At 37.1% G+C, this 21,733-nt stretch overlaps 1 protein-coding gene across 1 annotated transcript in view; it reads right to left on the reverse strand.

The window, feature by feature from the left end:
* Window positions 1-21,733, reverse strand: part of LOC112919806 (short transmembrane mitochondrial protein 1-like) — a 295,192-nt gene that overhangs the window by 249,579 nt on the left and 23,880 nt on the right. The window lies entirely within an intron of this gene.

The raw sequence follows: 21,733 nt of genomic DNA on the forward strand, positions 1-21,733 counted from the left end.
GTGCTACTTCTAGGGGTGTTATATAAATTTAAGCTTCATGAAGGGGTGAAATACATAAAGGGGATTAAGAGCACACTTGTGATGAGCACTGGGTAAGACACAGAATTGTTAAATCATTATATTGTACATCTGAAACCATTTTAACAGTGTGTTAATTATACATCAATAAGAAAAAAAAAAACCAGATTCATTGAGACAGAGGTAAAGGATGCACATTCCTGCTTAGTCATGTTTATTTTCCCTGTTCAAAATCTTCCTTTCTCCCAACTTTTTAGTCAATCTACCTTCCTCTTCTTTCACACAACTTTAAAAAAAAATTGTTGCTCAAAGGCATTCAGCTCTCCCTCTCAGATCATATTTACCACTCATCAAAACCAAAGTCAGGTAGTTAACCTGTACATTAGACTGAGTACATCCTACCATACACACTAAGATGTATCAGCAAACTCAGAAAGAGTGGGCTAAGACCCTCACCCAACCCCTTTGTAACAGATATGATGTTAATGATCATAAATCTCATTTACTGGGGCACCCACATAGTTCAGTTAGTTAGCATCTGACTCTTTAACTTTGGCTCAGATCAAGTCCCGAGTCAGGCTCCATGCTTAGTGCAGGGTCAGCTTGAGATTCTCTCTCTCTCTCTCTCTCTCTCTCTCTCTCTCTCTCTCCCTCTTCCCTGCACTGCTTGTTCTCTCTCTTTCTAAATAAGTAAATAAAATATTTAAAAATTAATTTCATTTACTGAGGGCGCATTATACATCAGGTACTTTACTGTGAGTTTCACTTGCATTACTGTATTAAAGACAATTTTCTAAGGTAGATATTCTGCCAGGCATACAAATAAGGAAGCCAGTTCTGAGAGCAAAAGAAATTGAAGTTTTAAGTTGAAAAAAAATCAGAATCTGTGCCTGTGTTTGGCTCCAAGCTTAGCCTATAAAACTTCTATTGTTTCTGACGGCAGACACTGACCCAGACAGCTGGCCAAGCGTGGGGCATACTCCAGAGAGGTGGGATGTCCACCCACCTGTCAAGAGGGAAATCCCAACCATAGTTGCAATTACAGAAGAATTAGGCACCAGAGAGACTCTCAGACAACTCATAGATTCATGAAGACCAGGCAGAGAATTTAGAGCCTGATCTTTCAGGCCCAGTGAGGTACTTTTCTCAAAATCATACAACTCTTTAATGATAGAACCTAATCTCTTGGGTCTTCCTTCAGTGGCGCTTCTAGTAAGCTAGCACTTCCCAACTCTTTGCAGTGAGGCATTAACATAACGGAGATTCTGTTGCAATTGTTATTTAAAAACAAAATCAGCTGTACCCTCCTGTCTTCTAAGGTAAAGTCATAATTCTTAACTCTGGGGAAATAAGTCTCTATATTTCTCTCCCTGCTCCTATAAAAACTAATAGGGAAGGGGAGAGAAGAAAGTGTAACACTTGAACTACATGAACCTTTTTTTAGCAGAGCACATTAATAAATCTTGAGTTAGGCAAAGTGTAAATTATGGGGGAGTGATAAGAGCTAGAGCTAAAATATTCTTTATCATAATAAAATACAAGGAGTTTTTGTCACATCTGGAAAAAGGATAGAAAGCTGAGTGACATGAAGATACCCTGAATTCCAAGTTCATGGAAATGGACATGAGACTGTTAGAAGGCCAGAAAATTTTAGATGATTTCCTAAGTGGTTATGCAATGTACACAGCCACATGCTTGCTTCAGTCACCATTAAAATCTACCACACATGGTTGTAGATATTTGCCTCCACAAGTTGCCTTTTGATGACTCTTACAAGTGAATTTTGGTATAAAACCAATTATTTTGACTCAAATTTGAGTCAATGCTGGATCAGAGTGAAAAAAACAGCCATAAGGGGGCACCTGGGTGGCTCAATAGGTTATGCATCTACCTTTGCCTCAGGTCATGGTCTGAGGGTCCTGGGATCCAACCCCCATAGGGCACTCTGATCATCTGCTTCTCTCTCTCCGTGTTTGCTCGCTCTCAAAATCTTTATTAAAAAAAGAAATAGCCATAAGTTATAGAATGGAAAAAGTAAGTAGCAGAAAAGATTTGCAGAAATCCCTAGGAAAAGGATAAAAACTTGAACTACATGGAATGTAGAAGATGGCAGGAAAGGCAATCTTAGCTAGTGTCGAAGCGTTGGTGGCTCTTGGGGGCAATTAGATTATAGAAGAAACTTCTACATCTCTTCTTTCCTCTTAGTTCTCTCCAAAGAGTCAGACCAATGTCAAGGAGTTTTTCCTTCCTCTATGTTTTCTTCTTTTATGGTTTCAGGTCTTATATTTGAGTCTTCAGTTTATCCATTTCGATTTTGATTTTGGGGGGTGGGGTATTCTTTTGCATGTAGATATCCAGTTTTCTCAGTACCATTTTTTAAAGAGACTATCTTTTTTCCATTGTGCAGTCTTGGAATTTTGTTGAAAATTAGTTAACTATATATGTATGGGATCAATTCTGGGTTCTCTATTCTGTTCCACTTATCTACAGGTCTACTTTTATGTCAATACCATGCTGTTTGGATCACTGCAGCTTGTAATACAGCTTGACTCAGGAAGTGTGATGGCTTTAGTTTTATTCTTCTTGATCAATATTACTTGAGCATATCCTGTGTAATTCCAAACAAATTTTAGGATTGCTTTTTCTATTTCTGTGAAAAATGCCACCAGAATTTTGATAGCAATTGCAGTGAATCTGTAGATTGCTTTGAATATTAATTCTTCCAATCCATAACCACAGGATATATTTCCACTTATTTGTATCTTCTTCAGTTTCTTTCATTGGCATTTTATAGTTGTCAGTATACAGGTCTTTCACATCCTTGGTTAAATTTATTCCAAAGTATTTTATTCTTTTTGATGCTATTATAAATTGGATTATTTTCTTAATTTCTTTTTTGGATAATTCATTGTTAATGCATAGAAACACAACTGATTTTTGTACGTTGATTTTGTATCCTGCTACTTTACTGAATTTAATAGTTTTAAGAGGTTTCTGGTGGGGTCTTTAGAGTTTTCTATATTTAAGATCATATCTTCTGCAAACAGCAATGATGTTACTTACACCTTTCTGATTTGGATTCCTTTATTTCTTTTTCTTACCTAATAGTTCCCTGGGACTTTCAGTACTGTGGTAAATAAAAGTATAAATGTGGGCATGTTTGTCTTGTTCTTAATTTTAGAAGAAAAGCTTTTGGTTCATCACCATTGAATGTAATGTTAGCTACGGGTTTATCATACACGGCCTTATTTAATTGAGATATATTCCCTCTGTACCTATTTTGCTGAGAGTTTTTATCATGAATGGATGTTGAATTTTGTCAAACCATTTTCTGCATCTATTGAGATGATAATATGATTTTTATCTTTCACTTTGCTAATGTGGTGTATCACATTTATCGATTTGCATATGTTGAAACAACCCTGCATCCCTGGAATAAATCCCTCTTGATTACGATGTGTGATCCTTTTAAAGTCCTGTTGAATTTGGTTTGCTAGTATTTTGTCGAGGATTTTTGCATCTGTGTTCACCAGGGATTTGGCTTCTAATTTTGTTCTCTTATAGTGTCTTTGTCTGGTTTTTGTATCACAGTGATTGTGATCTTATAAAATGAGTTAGAAGTATTCACGCCTCTTAAATTTTTTGGAAGAGCTTAAGATGGATTGGTATAAATTTTTCTTTAAATGCTTAGTGGAATTCACCAGTGAAGCCAGCAGGTCCTGAACATTTCTTTGTTGGGAGAGTTTTAATTACTCGTTCAGTTTCCTTCTTATTTGTCTGTTCAGATTTTCTATTCATGACTTAGCAGATTGTGTATTTCTAGGAATTTACCCATTTTTTTCTGTTATCCAACATATAATTGTTCATAGTTTCTTAACATCCTTTGTGTTCTTATGGTATCAGTTGTAATGTCCTCTCTTTCATTTCTGATAATATTTGAGTCTTTTGTTTTCTTAGTCTAACTAAAGGTTCGTCAACTTTATCTTTCCAAAACCAATTCTTAGTTTTGTTTATCCTATTGTCTTTCTAGTCAATTTTTTCATTTATTTCTGTTCTGATTTTTGTTACTTCCTTCCTTCTACAAACTTTGGGTTTAGTTTGTTCTTTTCCTAGTTCCTTGAGACACCGAGACACCAAAAGCACAAATAACAAAAGCAAAAGTAAACAAGTGGTACTTGATCAAACTGAAAAGTTTCTACATGGTGAAGAAAACAACCAACAAAATGATAAGGTAACCTACAGAATGGGAAAATTTTTATAAATAATATACCTGATAAGAGTGTAGTATCCAAAATTACAAGGAATACTTACAACTCAATAGCAAAAAGCACAAATAACCCGTTTTAAAAATGAGTAAAGGACTTGAATAGACATTTCTCCAAAGACATACAAATGGTATACAAAAAGATGCTCAGCATTAATTACTAGGGAAATGAAAATCAAAACCACAATAAGTTATCATTTCATATCTGTTAGGATAGCTATAATCAAAAAAGTAATAGATTAGTATTGGTGAGAATGTGGAGAAAATGGAATACTTATACACTATTGATGGGAATATAAACTGATACAGCCATCAAGGAAAACAGTATGGATATTCTTCCAAAAAAACAAAACAAAACAAAATAAAACAAACAAAAAACAAAAAGCCCAAACAAAGCAAAAAAAAAAAAATCCTAGAACTATCATATGATCCAGCAATCCCACTTCTGGATATAAATTTAAAGGAAATAAAATCACCATTTGAAATAGATATCTGAACTCCCCATGTTCATTGCACTATTTACAATAGCCAAGATATGGAAACAACCTAAATGCTGACTGACAGATGAATGGATCAAGTAAATGTGGGATACACACACACACACACACACACACACATATGTATACATGTGTTCATACATATGATGAAATACTATTCAGCCTTAAGAAAAAGAAAAGAAATCCTGCCTATGTGAGATAATATGGATGACTCTGGACAGCACTGCACTAAGTGAAATGAGCCAGACACAGAAAGACAAATATTACATATTTGTATATGCATAATCTTACATATATGTAGAATCTTAAAAAGAAAAAAAAAAGTTGAACTCAATAGCAAAGAGTAGAATGGTGGTCACCACGGGGAGAAAAGGGAGATTTTAAAAATAGTCAGAAAATGTACTCCCTATCACTTCCCCACCACATAGGAAGCAAACCACTTGTGGAAGGTGGTAAAATTCCACCAGATTTTAATTGTGAGGTTATAGGGAAAGGTAGTTTTAATTTTTATTCTAAAATTAGAATGGGGACACCTGGGTGGCTCAGCAATTGAGCGTCTGGCTTCCGCTCGGGGCCTGATCCCGGGGTCCTGGAATCGAGTCCCACATCGGGCTCCCTATAGGGAGCCTCCTTCTCCCTCTGCCTGTGTCTCTGCCTCTCTCTGTTTTTCTCATGAATAAATAAAACTTTTAAAAACAGATTACCTTTTTAAAAAATTAGAATGATCTTTCCTGGTTTTATTACTGGGTTCCATTCTCATAAAAATACTTTAATGCAAATGAACCAAAATTGTATATTTTTCCATCTTTTTTCATCCAAAGCACATAATGTTTGTAAGTTTTTATTGGAGTTCTAGCAATACACTAGATTTTTTTAAGTTCTGTGGATCATATGGGAAGTGCTGTAGTCTACCATGGTAAATTTTTTTTTAGAAAACATAAACATTTCTTTTCATTCTATTTTTAAGAAAATAAGTAGGCTGACTTTTTCATCTTTACAGACGACGGAAAATCATGAAAATATGAATTTCAAGGCAGAATAATAACCCATATTATCTTGGGTATCCTTAACTTAGAATCTATGTTCGTTCAGATGTGTACTGACTGAAGCTTTGACTTGTTCATTCTTACCTATTAATTGAAACATGGCCTGGGTCCAGCTATCTCTGTTACTTCCAATAAAATCAAATTGTTTTCGAAACTGCATTTATTTAAAATATGTCCTGAGAGGCACCTAGCTGGGTCAGTCAGTAGAGCACATGACTCTTGATTTTCGGGTTGTAAGTTCAAGCCCCACACTGGGTGTAGAAATTTTTTTTAATTTTTTAATAAAATAAATAAAATACATCCTGTAACTCAGTGTCTCACTAATTCACATAAACTTTCCCACAGCTAACATTTTATTATATTCTCTGTAGAAAGAACATGTCTTGGTTGGAACTTTTGTACTCAAGGAACCAATCAATAAAAAGGTAATATGCTTTTATAATCCTCGAGCTTCCAAAATTTGTAGAGTTTGGGGGCTATAAAAGCAGTCAAGGTAACTGAGTCCCAGAGAAGTAAAATGATAGGCCTCAGTTTATATAGATAACTAGTATTACATAGCAGAACTCAGAGAATCATAGATTCAGTAACAAAAAATAAAACATTTTTATTGTAGTAAAATACACATAACATAAAACTTAGCATTTTTAAAAGGTTTTATTTATTTGAGAGAGAGAGACAGAGAGAAAGCATAAGCAGGGGGAAGGACAGAGGGAGAAGCAGACTCCCTGCAGAGCAGGGAGCCCAATGTGGGCCTCAAACCCAGGACCCTGGGATCACTACCTGAGCTGAAGGCAGATGCTTAACCTACTGAGCCACCCAAGTGCCCCTAAAGTTTACCATCTTAACCATTTTTAAGTCTACAGTTCAGTGGTATTAAGTACATTCATGCTGTTGTACAAGCCATAACCACCACCCAACTCCATTATTTCATATTTCAAAACTGAAACTCTATGCCCATTAAAAAATAACTCCTTATTACTCCTCTCCCCAACCCCTGACAACCACTATTTTACTTCCTATGTCTATGACTTTGACTACTCTATGTACTTCATATAACTGGAATCATATGGTATTTGTCTTTTTGTGGCTGGCTTCTTTCATTTAGCATAATGCTCTCCAAGTTCATCCATGTTGTAGCATTTGTCAAAATACCCTTCCTTTTTAATGCTAAATAATATTCTACTGTATGGATATGCCACATTTTGCCTACCTGACACTTGGTTTGCTTGGATATGCCACATTTTGCCTACCTGACACTTGGTTTGCTTCCACATTTTAGCTATGATGAGTAATGCTGCTATGAACATGGGTACACAAATATCTTTTCAATAATCTGCTTTCCAATCTTTTGGATATATACTCAAAAGTGGAATTGCTAAATCATATAGTAATTCTATTTTTATTTTTTTATTTTTTTTCTTTATTTATGATAGTCACACAGAGAGAGAGAGAGAGGCAGAGACACAGGTAGAGGGAGGAGCAGGCTCCGTGCACCGGGAGCCCGATGTGGGATTCGATCCCGGGTCTCCAGGATCGCGCCCTGGGCCAAAGGCAGGCACCAAACCACTGCGCCACCCAGGGATCCCCAGTAATTCTATTTTTAATTCTAAGAAACTGTCATCACCGCTATTGTACTACTTTAGATTCCCACCAAGAGTGCACAAGGGTTCCAATTTCCACAGCTATTGTACTACTTTAGATTCCCACCAAGAGTGCACAAGGGTTCCAATTTCTTCACATCCTTTCCAACTCTTGTTACATTCTATTAGTGTTTTTTATATAATAACCATGCTAACGGTTGCAAGGTGGTATTCTTTTTGTTTTGATTTGCATTTTCCTAAAAATTAGTTATGTTGAGTATCTTCTCATGTGCTTATTGGCTATTTATATATCTTCTTTGGAAAAACATCTGTTCAGGTTTTTGCCCATTTTTTAATCAGGCTGTTTGCTTTTCTGTTGGGTTTTAGGAATTCTCTATATATTCTGGATATTAACCCTTTACCAGATATGTGACTGACAAACATGACAAATATTTTTTTCTATTTTGTTAATAGTGTATATTAATGGTATTAATCATCTTTAATGTACAATTTTAAAATTTTTTCATGAAGTCCAATTTTTTTCTCTTTTGTTTCCTGTGCATTTGGTATCATATCTAAAAAATCATTATAAATCCAATGTTGTGAAGCTTTTGTACTATATTTTCCTCTTAAAGTTTTATACTTTTAACTCTTATGTTTAGATCTTTCATCCATTTTGAGTTAATTTTTGTAGATCATGTTAGGTAAAAGCCCAACTTCATTCTTTTACATGTGGGTATCCAGTTTTTCCAGCACCATTTGTTGAAAAGACTGAACTTTTCCCATTGAATGGTCTTGACATCTTTGTTGAAAATCATTTGAGTATATATGCAAGGGTTTATTTCTGGGCTCTCCATCTGGATTCATTGGTCTATAGCACGTCTATATGCCAGTACCACATTGTTTTGAATACCATAACTTTGTAGCAAGTTTTGACATCAGGAAATCTGAATCCTTCAACTTTGTTCTTCTTTTTCAATATTATTTTGGCTATCACTATCCCTTGAGATTCCATATGAATTTTACGATGGGTTTTTGTATGTCTTAAAAATAATTATTGGAACTTTGGTAGGGATTGCATTAAAGTTGTAGATCCCTCTGGGTTTGGGTAACATTGGAATCTTAATAAAATTAAGTCTTTCAATTCATGAACATGAAATGTCTTCCACTGTTTTATGTCTTCATTAATTTCAGCAATGTTTTGTATTTTTCATTGTATAAGTCTTTCACCTCCTTGGTTAAGATAATTTTAAGTATTTTATTATTTTTGAAGCTATTGTAAATATCTTCCTAACTTTCCTTACAGATTATTCATTTTAGTGTCTAGGAGTGCAACTGATTTTTGTGTGTTGATTTTGTATCCTGCTACTTTGCTCATTTTAGTAGTTCTAATGGGTATGTATGTGTGTGATCTTTAGAGTTTTCTATATATAAGATCTTACAATCTGTGAACAGAGATAATTTTACTTCTTCCTTTCCCATTTGGATACCTTTTATTTCTTTTCATGTCTAATTGCTCTGGCTAAAATTTTCGGTACAATATTGAATGGAAGTGGTGAAAGCCACATTCTTGCCTTGTTTCTGATTTTCAGAGAAAAGCTTTCATTCTTTTACCTCATAATATGATGTTTGCTGTAGGTTTTTTATGTATAGCTTTCAATTATGTAGTTTCCTTGTATTCCTAGTTTGTTGAATGTTATTATCATGATAGGATGTTGAATTTTGTCAAGTGCTTTTTCTGTATCAATTGAGATGATTATGTGGGTTTTTTCCTTCATTCTGTTAATGTATTGTATTATACTGGTCAATTTTCATATGTTGCATTCCAGGAATAAATTCCACTTGATCATGGTACATAATTCTTTTAATATGTTCCCAATTTGATTTGCCAGTATTTTCTTGAGAATTCTTGCATCAATGTTAACAAAAGAAATTTATCTATAGCTTTCTTAGAGTATCTTTGTGTAGCTTTGACATCTGGGAAATGCTGGCTTCATAGCAGGAGTTAGGAAGCATTTGCCCTCTTCAACTTTTTGGAAAATTTTGATAAATATTAATATTAGTGCTTCCTTAGGACACCTGGGTGGCTCAGCAGTTGGACGTCTGCCTTCGGCTCAGGTTGTGATCCCAAAGATCCGGGATCCAGTCCCATTATCCGGCTCCTGCGGGGAGCCTGCTTCTCCCTCTGCCTATGTCTCTGCCTCTCTCTGTGTGTCTCTCATGAATGAATGAATGAATAAATATATAAATCTATCTTTAAAAAATATATTAGTGCTTCCTTAGATGTTTGTTAAAATTAACCAGTGAAGCTATCAAGTCCAGGGCTTTTCTTTGCTGGGAGATTTTTAATTACTGATTCAATCCCCTTACACAGGTTTCTACTTCTTCATGATCCAGATTTGGCAGATTTTTCTGTTTTTAGGATTTGTCCATTTCATCTAGGCTATCCAATTTGTTGCCATACGACTGTTCATAGTTATAATGAACTCTTATAATCATTTTTATTTCTGTAACATCGGTAGTAATGCCTCCATTTTCATTTCTGACTTTAGTTATTCAGCTCTTCAGTTTTTTTGGTTATCTAACTAGAAGTTTGTTAATTTTGTTGACCCTTTTAAAGAACTAGCTTTCAATTTTATTAGTTTTCTCTATTTTTATTTTTTCTATCTTTCTTTGCTCTAATCCTAATCTAATCCTACATCTGCACTTCACAGATCAGCTGACTCACCTATTTTCCTGTCACACTTAAGTTTGATAAAAGGCCTTCTACAGAGAGTTGCAAACCTCATCCCTAGAAACTCCTTCCAGATTGGCATCAGCCCATATTCAACTACAAGAAGCCCCTCCAATCTGAAATTCCAGTCACATTAATGTCCACAGCTGTAGGAGCCAGCATGGTATGAGAAGCAGTATAAAGGGATGTGTAGAGGCAACAGGAACTAGTGGGTGGCAAGTACTATTCTATACATTTCCTTATCACTTTAGTAGTTCATCAATGAGAGGAAATATTAGCACATCCTGATTTGTTTTTTACTCCCCTGATTGCTATAATTACAGCTTCATCCACTAAGTGCTGATAAAATTTTCTCCTTTTGAGGTCAGGGGACTATGCAAAGGGAAGAATAAGGCTAGAAAAGTGACCTAGTAGTTGCTAAATGGTGCCAAATCTTTATAACCAACAGCTCTCTCCACCTCCACCTATTACAGCTGACTCCCAACATACACATGTGAATCAATTTAGAAATGAAGAACTAATCCCTCAAGAAGCAAGCCTTGCCCCTCTCTGGGGATCTTGATGCCAGCTATACAGAAAAGGAAGCAAGGGTACACACAATGGAAGTAAAATTCTGTCTCCTATCTTTGCCAACCACTCCTCCACCATGTTAAGACTCAAAGCCACAGTTAATAGAGTCTCTAAATTTTCTCTTCTTTCCAAAGGTCCGAAAAAATTCCACCTCACTTTCCTATGCCACAGGAGGCAAATCATGTGGTTTGGTAAAATTCTTTCACATTGTCAACCAGATTTTCTCTTCCTTTCCTCTGACTCAGCTTGTATCTCTTAAGCAATACAGATCAGAAAACTGCCTGAGTAATGGCTCTGGTGTTTCTCAGAGTCCAAATCAGTTAACTTCTATTTGAAAGCCCAGTAGCTGATCCCAAATGAGGTCTCTAATTTAGACTCTGCCTGGCACAGAGCTGCTGTATGAATCTCCCACTGTCATCTTCCTGCCTGCAATTTAGTCATTTTGTAGAAGCACAAGATCCTTAAGAACCCAGCAGAGTTGGAGACTGCTGCAAAAAATATTTTTATCACTATTCTGCTCTATGGTGACTCAGAAAAGATATAAGAAATGGGCAAGAGGTGGTAGCTAGATTTAGGATAGTGATCACTTTGTAATATAGATAAATGTTGAATCACTGTTGTACACCCGAAACTAATACAGCATTGTATGTCAGAAAGAAAGAAAGAAAGAAAGAAAGAAAGAAAGAAAGAAAGAAAAGAAAAGAAGAAAAGAAAAGAAGAAAAGAAAAGAAAGGAAAGAAAAGAAGAAAAGAAAAGAAAAGAAAGAAAGAAAAGAAAAGAAAAGAAAAGAAAAGAAAAGAAAAGAAAAGAAGAAAGAAAGACCAAACAAGCAAAGAGGCAAGATACCAAAATCACACATTTCCAGAGGCATAATGCTGGCTTGTTATGCAAGCTTTATCCACTTTATCCACATGATGGTGCTAACCTCAAAAAAATTGCCCAAAAGGAAATGAAAAGAGTCCATTTTCCTCTCATTAATGACAAAGCTGAGCACTGTAGTCAAGATATCACTTGTCTAAGAGGACTATACATTAATTCTGCAAATAAGCATCTAAAATAGTTTGTCCTAATCCTCATCCCCACCCTGCTTTCCTGAGGGAATAAATGGAACCAAATCACCATTCTTTTCAATTGACTGATTCAATCTTTACTGACTCCCTGGTGGGGGAGAGGGGGAGATTATTCATCCTGGGCTGTTACATGTGTACAATCCTGGCACAGAAACTTATTATTCCTGAGACGGAGCTGAAGTGGTCTGGAGAGAGCTGGTCAATTAGCCACCTAAAGCTCTTCACTGGGTTCTTATAAGTACTGCTGGAGTCAAAGATGGGAGCAGCAGACATTTCATTGGTGTCAGGGAATGAAAGACAGGTTCAATGTAGGTGCCTTCCAGGCCAATGGGCAGAGAAGACCAGAAAATCTGTTTTTAACTTCTAAATCCAAAATTATGCTCTCCACCTTGATCATGTGACCAAGTCTCACCAGCTGCCTCTTCTTGTGGAGTCTAAATGTTTCATTTAAATGTCTTAAATTTTATGGTCAACTAATATTCGATAAAGGAGGAAAGACTATCCATTGGAAGAAAGACAGTCTCTTCAGTAAATGGTGCTGGGAAAATTGGACATCCACATACAGAAGAATGAAACTAGACCACTCTCTTGCACCATACACAAAGATAAACTCAAAATGGATGAAAGATCTAAATGTGAGACAAGATTCCATCAAAATCCTAGAGAAGAACACAGGCAACACCCTTTTTGAACTCAGCCACAGTAACTTCTTGCAAGATACATCCACGAAGGCAAAAGAAACAAAAGCAAAAATGAACTATTGGGACTTCATCAAGATAAGAAGCTTTTGCACAGCAAAGGATACAGTCAACAAAACTAAAAGACAACCTACAGAATGGGAGAAGATATTTGCAAATGACGTATCAGATAAAGGGCTAGTTTCCAAGATCTATAAAGAACTTATTAAACTCAACACCAAAGAAACAAATAATCCAATCATGAAATGGACAAAAGATATGAACAGAAATCTCACAGAGGAAGACATGGACATGGCCAACAAGCACATGAGAAAATGCTCTGCATCACTTGCCATCAGGGAAATACAAATCAAAACCACAATGAGATACCACCTCACACCAGTGAGAATGGGGAAAATTAACAAGGCAGGAAACCACAAATGTTGGAGAGGATGCGGAGAAAAGGAAACCCTCTTGCACTGTTGGTGGGAATGTGAACTGGTGCAGCCACTCTGGAAAACTGTGTGGAGGTTCCTCAAAGAGTTAAAAACAGACCTGCCCTACGACCCAGCAATTGCACTGCTGGGGATTTACCCCAAAGATACAGATGCAATGAAACGCCGGGACACCTGCAACCCGATGTTTCTAGCAGCAATGTCCACAATAGACAAACTGTGGAAGGAGCCTCGGTGTCCAACGAAAGATGATGGATAAAGAAGATGTGGTCTATGTATACAATGGAATATTACTCAGCCATTCGAAACGACAAATACCCACCATTTGCTTCAACGTGGATGGAACTGGAGGGTATTATGCTGAGTGAAATAAGTCAATCGGAGAAGGACAAACATTATATGTTCTCATTCATTTGGGGAATATAAATAATAGTGAAAGGGAATATAAGGGAAGGGAGAAGAAATGTATGGGAAATATCAGAAAGGGAGACAGAACATAAAGACTCCTAACTCGGAGAAACGAACTAGGGGTGGTGGAAGGGGAGGGGTGGGGGGTGAATGGGTGACTGAGGCACTGAGGGTGGTACTTGACAGGATGAGCACAGAGTGTTATTCTGTATGTTGGTAAATTGAACACCAATAAAAAATAAATTTATTAAAAATAAATAAATAAATAAATAATAAAAATAAAAATAAAAAATAAAATAAAATAAATGTCTTAAAAGCTCAAGGGAACCTCATCAAGTTAGCATTAAGTATGCTAAATACTGCTTAGGCAACATAAGGCCTGCTTAAGCATAACATAGAAGATGCCAAATGGAACCAATTACCAGGTATACAAACAATTTTTAAAACACAGTACCTATGGGACGTTAGCAACAACCAAAAGTAAATAAAATAACACAGTACCTGTCAACACCAAAAAACATTCTCAACTTTAGAAAGGGAGAACTGACGAAAGTTTGTTAGTGGTCCTCTGTAAGTCAGTCCTTACCTGACACTGATACTGATAACCATGAGTATAATACATATCCAGAGGGTTTTCAGACTGGCCCTAGAGGCAGCTTGCTAACACCCATGATTTGGGAGACAGCACAGGTGCCACTTGCCATTGTACCCAAATATCTGCCTCTGAACTGCCAGGGACTTGTGATCCTTTCTCATGTTTAAGTCCCCAATTTTAGACAAGAGTCGCTAAGCATCTTATCCCTAAAACTTTGTTCATAAGATAAACATCTAAACAGAGAAGGAAGGAAAGACAAAAAGAAAAATTCCCATTAGAATGAATAAGTTCATTAGATTGGATAACTTACCCTCAGAATAGCAAGAAGCAGGATCCTGAAAAGATTGGGACAACTAAATGTCAACAAAGGCTAAAGAGGTCAGTAGTCATAAGTTCTGGAGCCAAGGAATGACTTGGGGTACAAGCAAGAATGAGTCTGAAGATATTTTTCCATTTATCATAGATCAGACATAACAAAGTGATGGCTCATAGGTTTAATCAAATTTGTAGTTGCATTTTGTTCCTCTCATTGTGTTTTTTAAAAGTTTACCTTTGTTGTAAGTATTTAAAATCCTGGAGATGCCATCTAAAATCTAGATTCCTTTTAAAAAATTAAAAGTTTTGTCATCACTAGACAGGATTCTCATGGGACAATAATTGCTCAAAGCTGAAAAATAACAATTAAGTCAACAGACTTATATGGCCATTTGCTTACCACAGTCCCCAGCACTCTTACTGTATCAAACCTGATCTCATCAGTGCTACACACGTGCCCTGTAAGTGGTAATTGACCTTGGTAAGGGGTACCTAGAGAGAAAACTCTTAAAAGGAAGGTGATGATGCCAACAGCATGGGGAGGTACCAAAAGAAAGACAATTTTCTGAAAATAATATGGTCATATCTGAGAATTAAGGGTAATACCTAGAGAAAATATGACACAGCTCGTACTCAGCTAAGTAGAATGCAGAGAGGTTCCAGGGACTCAGAGCAGTAGGAGAAGGAGAGACAACTGAAAACTCTACGATGAGATAAGAAAGTTTTCCTGAATCTCAGCTTTTGATTTATGAGGAGGCAAACCACAAGACTTACTAACAAGTCATATGAACTTTAGAAGTAGTCAAAGGCTCCTGTGTGGCAAGGATGCAGCCTGTGTTTGCTTTCTCACAACTCACAGATCAGGACTGATAGAACTGAGCTGCAATAAAGGAGGTTTGGCTTGGGGTGAACATCAGGAACAAATCACTTTCTTGAATTATATACATTGAACTCTGAGATAATTGCACAGATTTGTAAGTTATTTGTGCTTATGTGATTTGCGCCCAGTCTTAATATATATGGGTGACTAAGTGACAACAGAATGAGGTCAAAGCCACCCCGCCCCCAAAAAGAAAGCTTATTGATACTCTTGATTCCCTTGGATATGAGAGCAGGGCAAAGTACACAGTGACACATGGAGAGGCACCAGAGTGATCAGGAGGCAGAAGCAGGAAGGAGGGGAAAGTATGGTCTAGAGCCTTGATTGTGTTTGCCATGGAAGAGGCAAGGCAGAGAAGGGAAAATAGCTTAGGATTGGTAGTTTAAGTAATGTTGGCAACCTCTGGACTATAAAGGGGTGGCTTCTAGTTGTGTGGTACCTGGCTCTGACCAATTGGAAGAGGGAAATAGTGGCCTGGGATATAAGAATTAAAGGGGGGGCTTGGAGGAGTGGATTTGGGATTGGTTGTGGGGGGTTATAATATGATTTTTGCACACCTGTGAAAGCTGCATCACAGGGGGTGTAAACAATTCTGGCCATTAGTATGGGCCTGTGATTAATAGATGCCACAAACAGAGAATCTAAGAAAACACGGTTCAATCATTAAGGGAGTTTAAAAAGCCTTCAGTCCAGTCCTTCCATTTTATAAATGAGGAAATTGATATTTAAAGATATAAAGTCATTTATCCAAAATTCAGTGAAGCTTGTTATTAGCACTGCACAGAGTAGAATTGTCATGCACGACTCCCCACTCAGTGATTTGCCTGCTATACTCTAATGACTTATGCTAATATGTATATTGACCGTGTACTTCCCTTCATCTGGTTTCGTGAATCTAAAGGAAGGATAGGCATCTTTTCCTGCAAACACCAAATAGTAAATATCTTAGGCTTGTGGATCATACAGTCTGTCACAACCACTCAACTCTGTCATTGTAGCACTAAAGCAGCTGCAGACAATACATAAGTGGGTGTGTCTGTGTCCCAATGAAACTTTATTTGTGGACACCAAAATTAGAATTTCATATTAATTTTCACATATCATGAAATATTCTTTAAAAATTTTTTTCGACCATTTAAAAATGTAATAACTATTCTTAGCTTGCAGGCTGTACAAAAATAGGCACTAGACTACATTTTACCTGTGAGCTACAGTTTCCTAACACTTTTTCTCTGTACACTTCTTATAAAATCTCAGATGACTGGACCAGGTGACAGTGAAACACTCTAGGTCTTCTCCACTGATAGAACATGAGGCAGCTAGACTTTAAGGCCCCTTTTAGAGCTGTGACCTTGAGGTTTTTGATAAGGGTACCCAAAGACAAAAATGTGCTATAAAAGGGAATCTGTGGGCTCTTTCATGGGACATTATTAAGAAATGCCTCTCTTGGAGTTAAGGAAATTCCAAGAACCAAAGTCATTCAGGAATTATCTTATAAAGAATATTAGATACATAAAACTTTATTTATTTATTTACTTATTAAAGATTTTATTTATTTATTCATGAGAGACGCACAGAGAGAGAGGCAGAGACATAGGCAGAGGGAGAAACAGGCTCCCCATAGGGAGCCCGATGCAGCACTCGATCCCAGGACCCCAGGATCACACCTTGAGCTGAAGGCAGATGCTCAACCACTGAGCCACCCAGGCATCCCTAGATACATAAAACTTTAAGGTAAAAATAAATAAATAAATAAATAAATAAATAAATAAATAAATAAATATTCATTCATGAAATGATAAGTTTAGGGAATAGGTTAAATGAATTTCTCTACTCCAGGACTTTTCAAACCTAATATGCATTAGGGCTATCCAAAGGAAGAGTCTTCCAAAAACAGACTCTCAGACAAGTACTCAGGTGCAGGTAGTTTATAAAGGAAGCAAAAATAGAAAACACAAATGAGACAGGAAAAATTGAGATAGGGAAATTAGAAAAGACATATCACTTATGTTAATAAACAAGTTACTGCAGTGAGCAACTGGAGCTCAATTCTGCTGGAAACTCTCTGGGAAATTATGATGTGGCTTCAGAACATTCCATAGAGGGTGGAGAGAATTAGGTATTTATCAAGTCCAGCCTCTCAATGGATAAGAGTTGTCCTGAGGGTGTGAACACTCCCACACTTCCAATTGTACCTACTGGGAGCCCAGAAGTTCCCAGAGTGCTAAAGAAGTTCCCTAAGGCAAAGAAGAGAGCCAGTTAGGCTCTAACTCTCTCTTTAAGGTAGGAAGATAAAAAATAAAAAATAATAAAAATAATTTTAAAAAGGTAGGAAGCTATGACATTCCAGAAACATACACCATGGCTAAATTCAGAGAGGGGTTGAGGAGATAAGGTGTGAGTGTTAGCTATAAAAGATGAAGCGGGGAGGATAGAAATCAATATTTTCTCACCTCATTTGCCCTCAAAACGCTATCTTCCCCAAATCATCCCAACTAATCTGACTGAGGATTTCCTTTATACATGAAATATCTGTCCTTGGAGAGATACTGTTTTATTTTTTTTTTTTTTTTTTTTTTTTTTTTTTTAAATTTTTATTTATTTATGATAGACACAGAGAGAGAGAGAGAGAGAGAGAGAGAGAGGCAGAGACACAGGCAGAGGGAGAAGCAGGCTCCATGCACCGGGAGCCTGACGTGGGATTCGATCCCGGGTCTCCAGGATCACGCCCTGGGCCAAAGGCAGGCGCTAAACCGCTGCGCCACCCAGGGATCCCTTTTTTTTTTTTTTTTTTTTTTTTTTTTTTAAATTTTTATTTATTTATGATAGACACAGAGAGAGAGAGAGAGAGAGAGAGAGAGAGAGATACTGTTTTAAAGCAAATATGATAGTGCCAGTGACTCGGTAATCCTGATAAAATTAGAATATTTTGAATTTTCAAATATTAGAATATTTGAAATTTTAGAATTATTTGAAAATAATTATTTGAAAATTAGAATTTTCAAATATTAGAATATTTGAAATATTCAAATATTAGAATATTTGAATTTTCAGGCCTTATTTTCTAAAATCAATATGACAAAGCATACACTAAATACCAGTAAGCCTCTGTCCTCTCCAGGGCAGAAACTAGGCCAATACATTTCATACAGTGCCAGGCATGAGGTCAATTCCAACATGAAGGAAAAAAAAACAGTAAAGAACATTCACCTCCAAATGAGGTTGCCATCTGAAGTGATGCATGTCGGAGGAGGGACAGAATGTTCAAAGTGTAGTTGGAAGCATGACAAGGCATCACCATCTGCCATCTGAGTCCCATCTCCCCAGCCCTTTAGCCATCTGCACACCTGCTCAGGCATGTCACATTGGAGCAGGGACGGCCATACCATCATTAATGCAGTGGCAATAAAAACAAAAGCTCAGGAAATAGCTCTAAGGCCTCTGACACCGTTGTTTCCTTAAATTTGGAATATGTTCCCATAAAAAAAAAAACCATATGGAAAAGAGATTCATAAACCTAAAGCTGAAATCTACACAGGGCTAAAGTTTCTGGGTGAGTTGAATTTTTAGACTACCAGGTCATACATTAAAAAATCGGCAAATTGTTAAAGAAATAGCATAGCAAATGTTAAGCAGAAACTAATCTGGAATCCATTATACATATTCTCATTTTGAACTTTGATCCATACAAGAGTCACCTCTTTTCTACCTTCATTCAGATTTCATTTCTAGACTCACTTTTCCCAGGAAAGCTAAAATAAATCCATCCAAAACTAATTATGGAGAAGTACCTCCAAGTTCTCAAAGCAATCGGTTCTCCTGGAGAGCCTTGCAGGGAGAGCACAGTTTGGCTATTCTAGCTCTTTAGACCCTCCATACCAGAAACTGGGTTTATGTAAATGTGGCCCACCCAAGAGGGATAGACCTTGTCCAGGATCCATTCTGTAAAAAAGGCTATTTACTTGGTCTGTCCTCTCTAGCAATAGGATATTGATTCTAAATGTTATAGAAGTTCCTTCCAGTTCAAATGTCTCTTCTTAAAAATAACTAAATGGGGTTTTGACTTGGAAATTACAAAGGTACCCAAAGATACACTGATAATAGGAGCTCACTGAATATATCATATGCAGTGAGATAGGTATATCCTCTTCTAATTAGTTAGGTAAACATATGAATCTAGAGGGAGACAATCCAGCTGAGCAGTTAGAAGTACAAGCTCTGAGATCAAACTGCTTGAGTTCACCCTGGCTTCACCACTTACCACCTGTGTGACCTGAGTCAAGTCACTCAAACTCTCCAAAACTTAGTTTCTTTGTGTATAAATGAGGAGTAATAGTACAAGCTAATAAAATGCACATAAATGAAAATACCAGGTAAAGTATTTACCATGGAATCTGGTACATAATAAGAGTGTTTAAACATTAGCTATTTGTAGTAGGTTGAAAAATAGCTCTCCAAAAGATATTCACATCTGAAAACCTGGAACCTATAGATGTCACCTTATATGGAAGGAACATCTTTGAAGATGTGATTAAGTGAAGGAACCTGAGATGAGATTACCTGAGTTACCTGAGTGAGCCACCCAGGGATCCCAAATACAAGTATCCTTATGAGAGGGAGTCAGAGGGACACCTCTCTCTCTCTCTCTCTCTCTCTCTCTCTCACACACACACACACACACACACACACACACACAAAGCCAATGTGAAGGTGGGGCAGAGAGAGATTTGAAGGTGCTGGCCTGAAGACTGGAGTAATAGGGTCACAAGCCAAGGAATATCAGCACACCATAGGCTGGAAGAGGCAAGGGTAGGATTTTCCCCTAGAGCTTCTAGAGGAAGTGCAGCCCTGCCAACATCTTGATTTCTACCTCTATTGATAAAGATTTCGGACTTCTGGCCTCCAGAATTGTGAGAGAATAAATTCTGTTGTTTTAAGCCACCAACTTTCTGGTAACTTCTTTGAGCAGTCATACGAAATTAATACATTGCTGTTACAGCTTTCTATCGATTCTCTGTTGCTACTTACCAAAACTTGGTGGCTTAAAGCGAAAATATTTGTCACCTTACAGTTTCTGTGGATGCGGAGTCCGAGCACAGCTTTGCTGTGTCACTAACTCAAAAGTCTATCACAAGGCTGGAGTCAAAGTGTGGACTTTGGTTTCATCTTCAGGAAAGATCTATAACACAGGTTATAGTTCTTCACAAGTTACCAGACTGAGGACCTCAGATGCTCACTGCATATTGGTCAGAAGCTGCCCTCAGTCCCTTGTCACATGTGTCTCTCCACAGAGCAGCACGCAACATGGCAGCTGACTTCATCGGAATGAGCCAGAGAGAGATCAAAAAAGAGAAAGCAAAGAGAAGTCAACATCTTTTTCAACCAAGTCTCAGAAGTGACATCCCATTACATTTGCTGCATTGTTTTTGTTGGAAGTGATTCACCAGGTCTAAGACCCATAACTGCCCAGAATAATTATTGCAAACAATCTTTTTATTTCATAGCTTTCCTAGCTTTACATCATCAGCTGATCTTTTGAGTACTAAACTCAGCTAATTCACATTGGTCAGCTTGTTGCATAACGTAGGACTGTTAATTTTAAAAATCTCCAGGCTTTTGGTCTGCACAGACCTTAAAATGAAAGTGAAGCATCAACCATATTTCTGTAGCTTTATGTCATTCCCGTGTGTGATTTTCTGTAACTCCTCTAATTCTGAAAAAACTATCTGCTATGTAGTTGCCTAGGAATGGCTTCTACCTGCCACAGTGGTAGTGAGAGGATTTTTCTAGATCTCCATGAATTTGGCACAAGAAGAGCAATTTCCAGCCCAGAACATTTTTCATTCTCAATAGTTATTCCTTATGTCTCACTGTCCCGTGTCTCTCTTCAGCCCTGGAATCTGTGACTAGCTTTCAAAACTGCCCTTTTTGTTTCACTAACATTTTGCTGTTTGAATATTCATACCACTTAGATCAAACATCATAGAACCTTTGAGCTGAAAAATCTCCCTTTTTTAAAGATTTATTTATTTATTTATTTATTTATTTATTTATTTATTTGAAGGAGGAATGGAGGAAGGGGTAGAGGGAGAGAATATCCAGGCAGACTCCCACTGAATGTGAGCCCAACTAGAGGCTTGATCCCAGGAACCATGAGATCAGGACCTGAGTCAAAATCAAGAGTCACTCTGGACACTCAACCAACTGAGCCATCCAGGTGCTCCTAGCTGAAAATATCTTAAATTTGCCTAATCAACCCTCTAAGAGAAGAGGCTCTGAGCAATTTCTTTCTCACATTCTCTGATATTCTTGCGCTAGTTAGTGTCAGAGTAGGGTCTACTATCTCAATTCCTAATGCAGTGAGTGAGTGTGTGTGTGTGTGTGTGTGTGTGTGTGTGTGTATTATGGCTCATTGTGCACTGCTTTTAGACACTCTGATTAGTTCCCAAGTACACAATATGTACTGGCGAAAACGTACATAACGTTTTCTCAGGCTCCTTATCTTAATCACATCTTCAAAGATGCTCATTCCATATAAGGTAACATCTTATAGGTTCCAGATTTTCAGATGTAAATATCTTTTGAAGAGCTATTTTTCAGCTTACTACAAAACATTTGTAAGAC

The sequence above is a fragment of the Vulpes vulpes genome, chromosome 15 (genome assembly GCF_048418805.1).
Source record: "Vulpes vulpes isolate BD-2025 chromosome 15, VulVul3, whole genome shotgun sequence".
NCBI lineage: Eukaryota > Metazoa > Chordata > Mammalia > Carnivora > Canidae > Vulpes > Vulpes vulpes.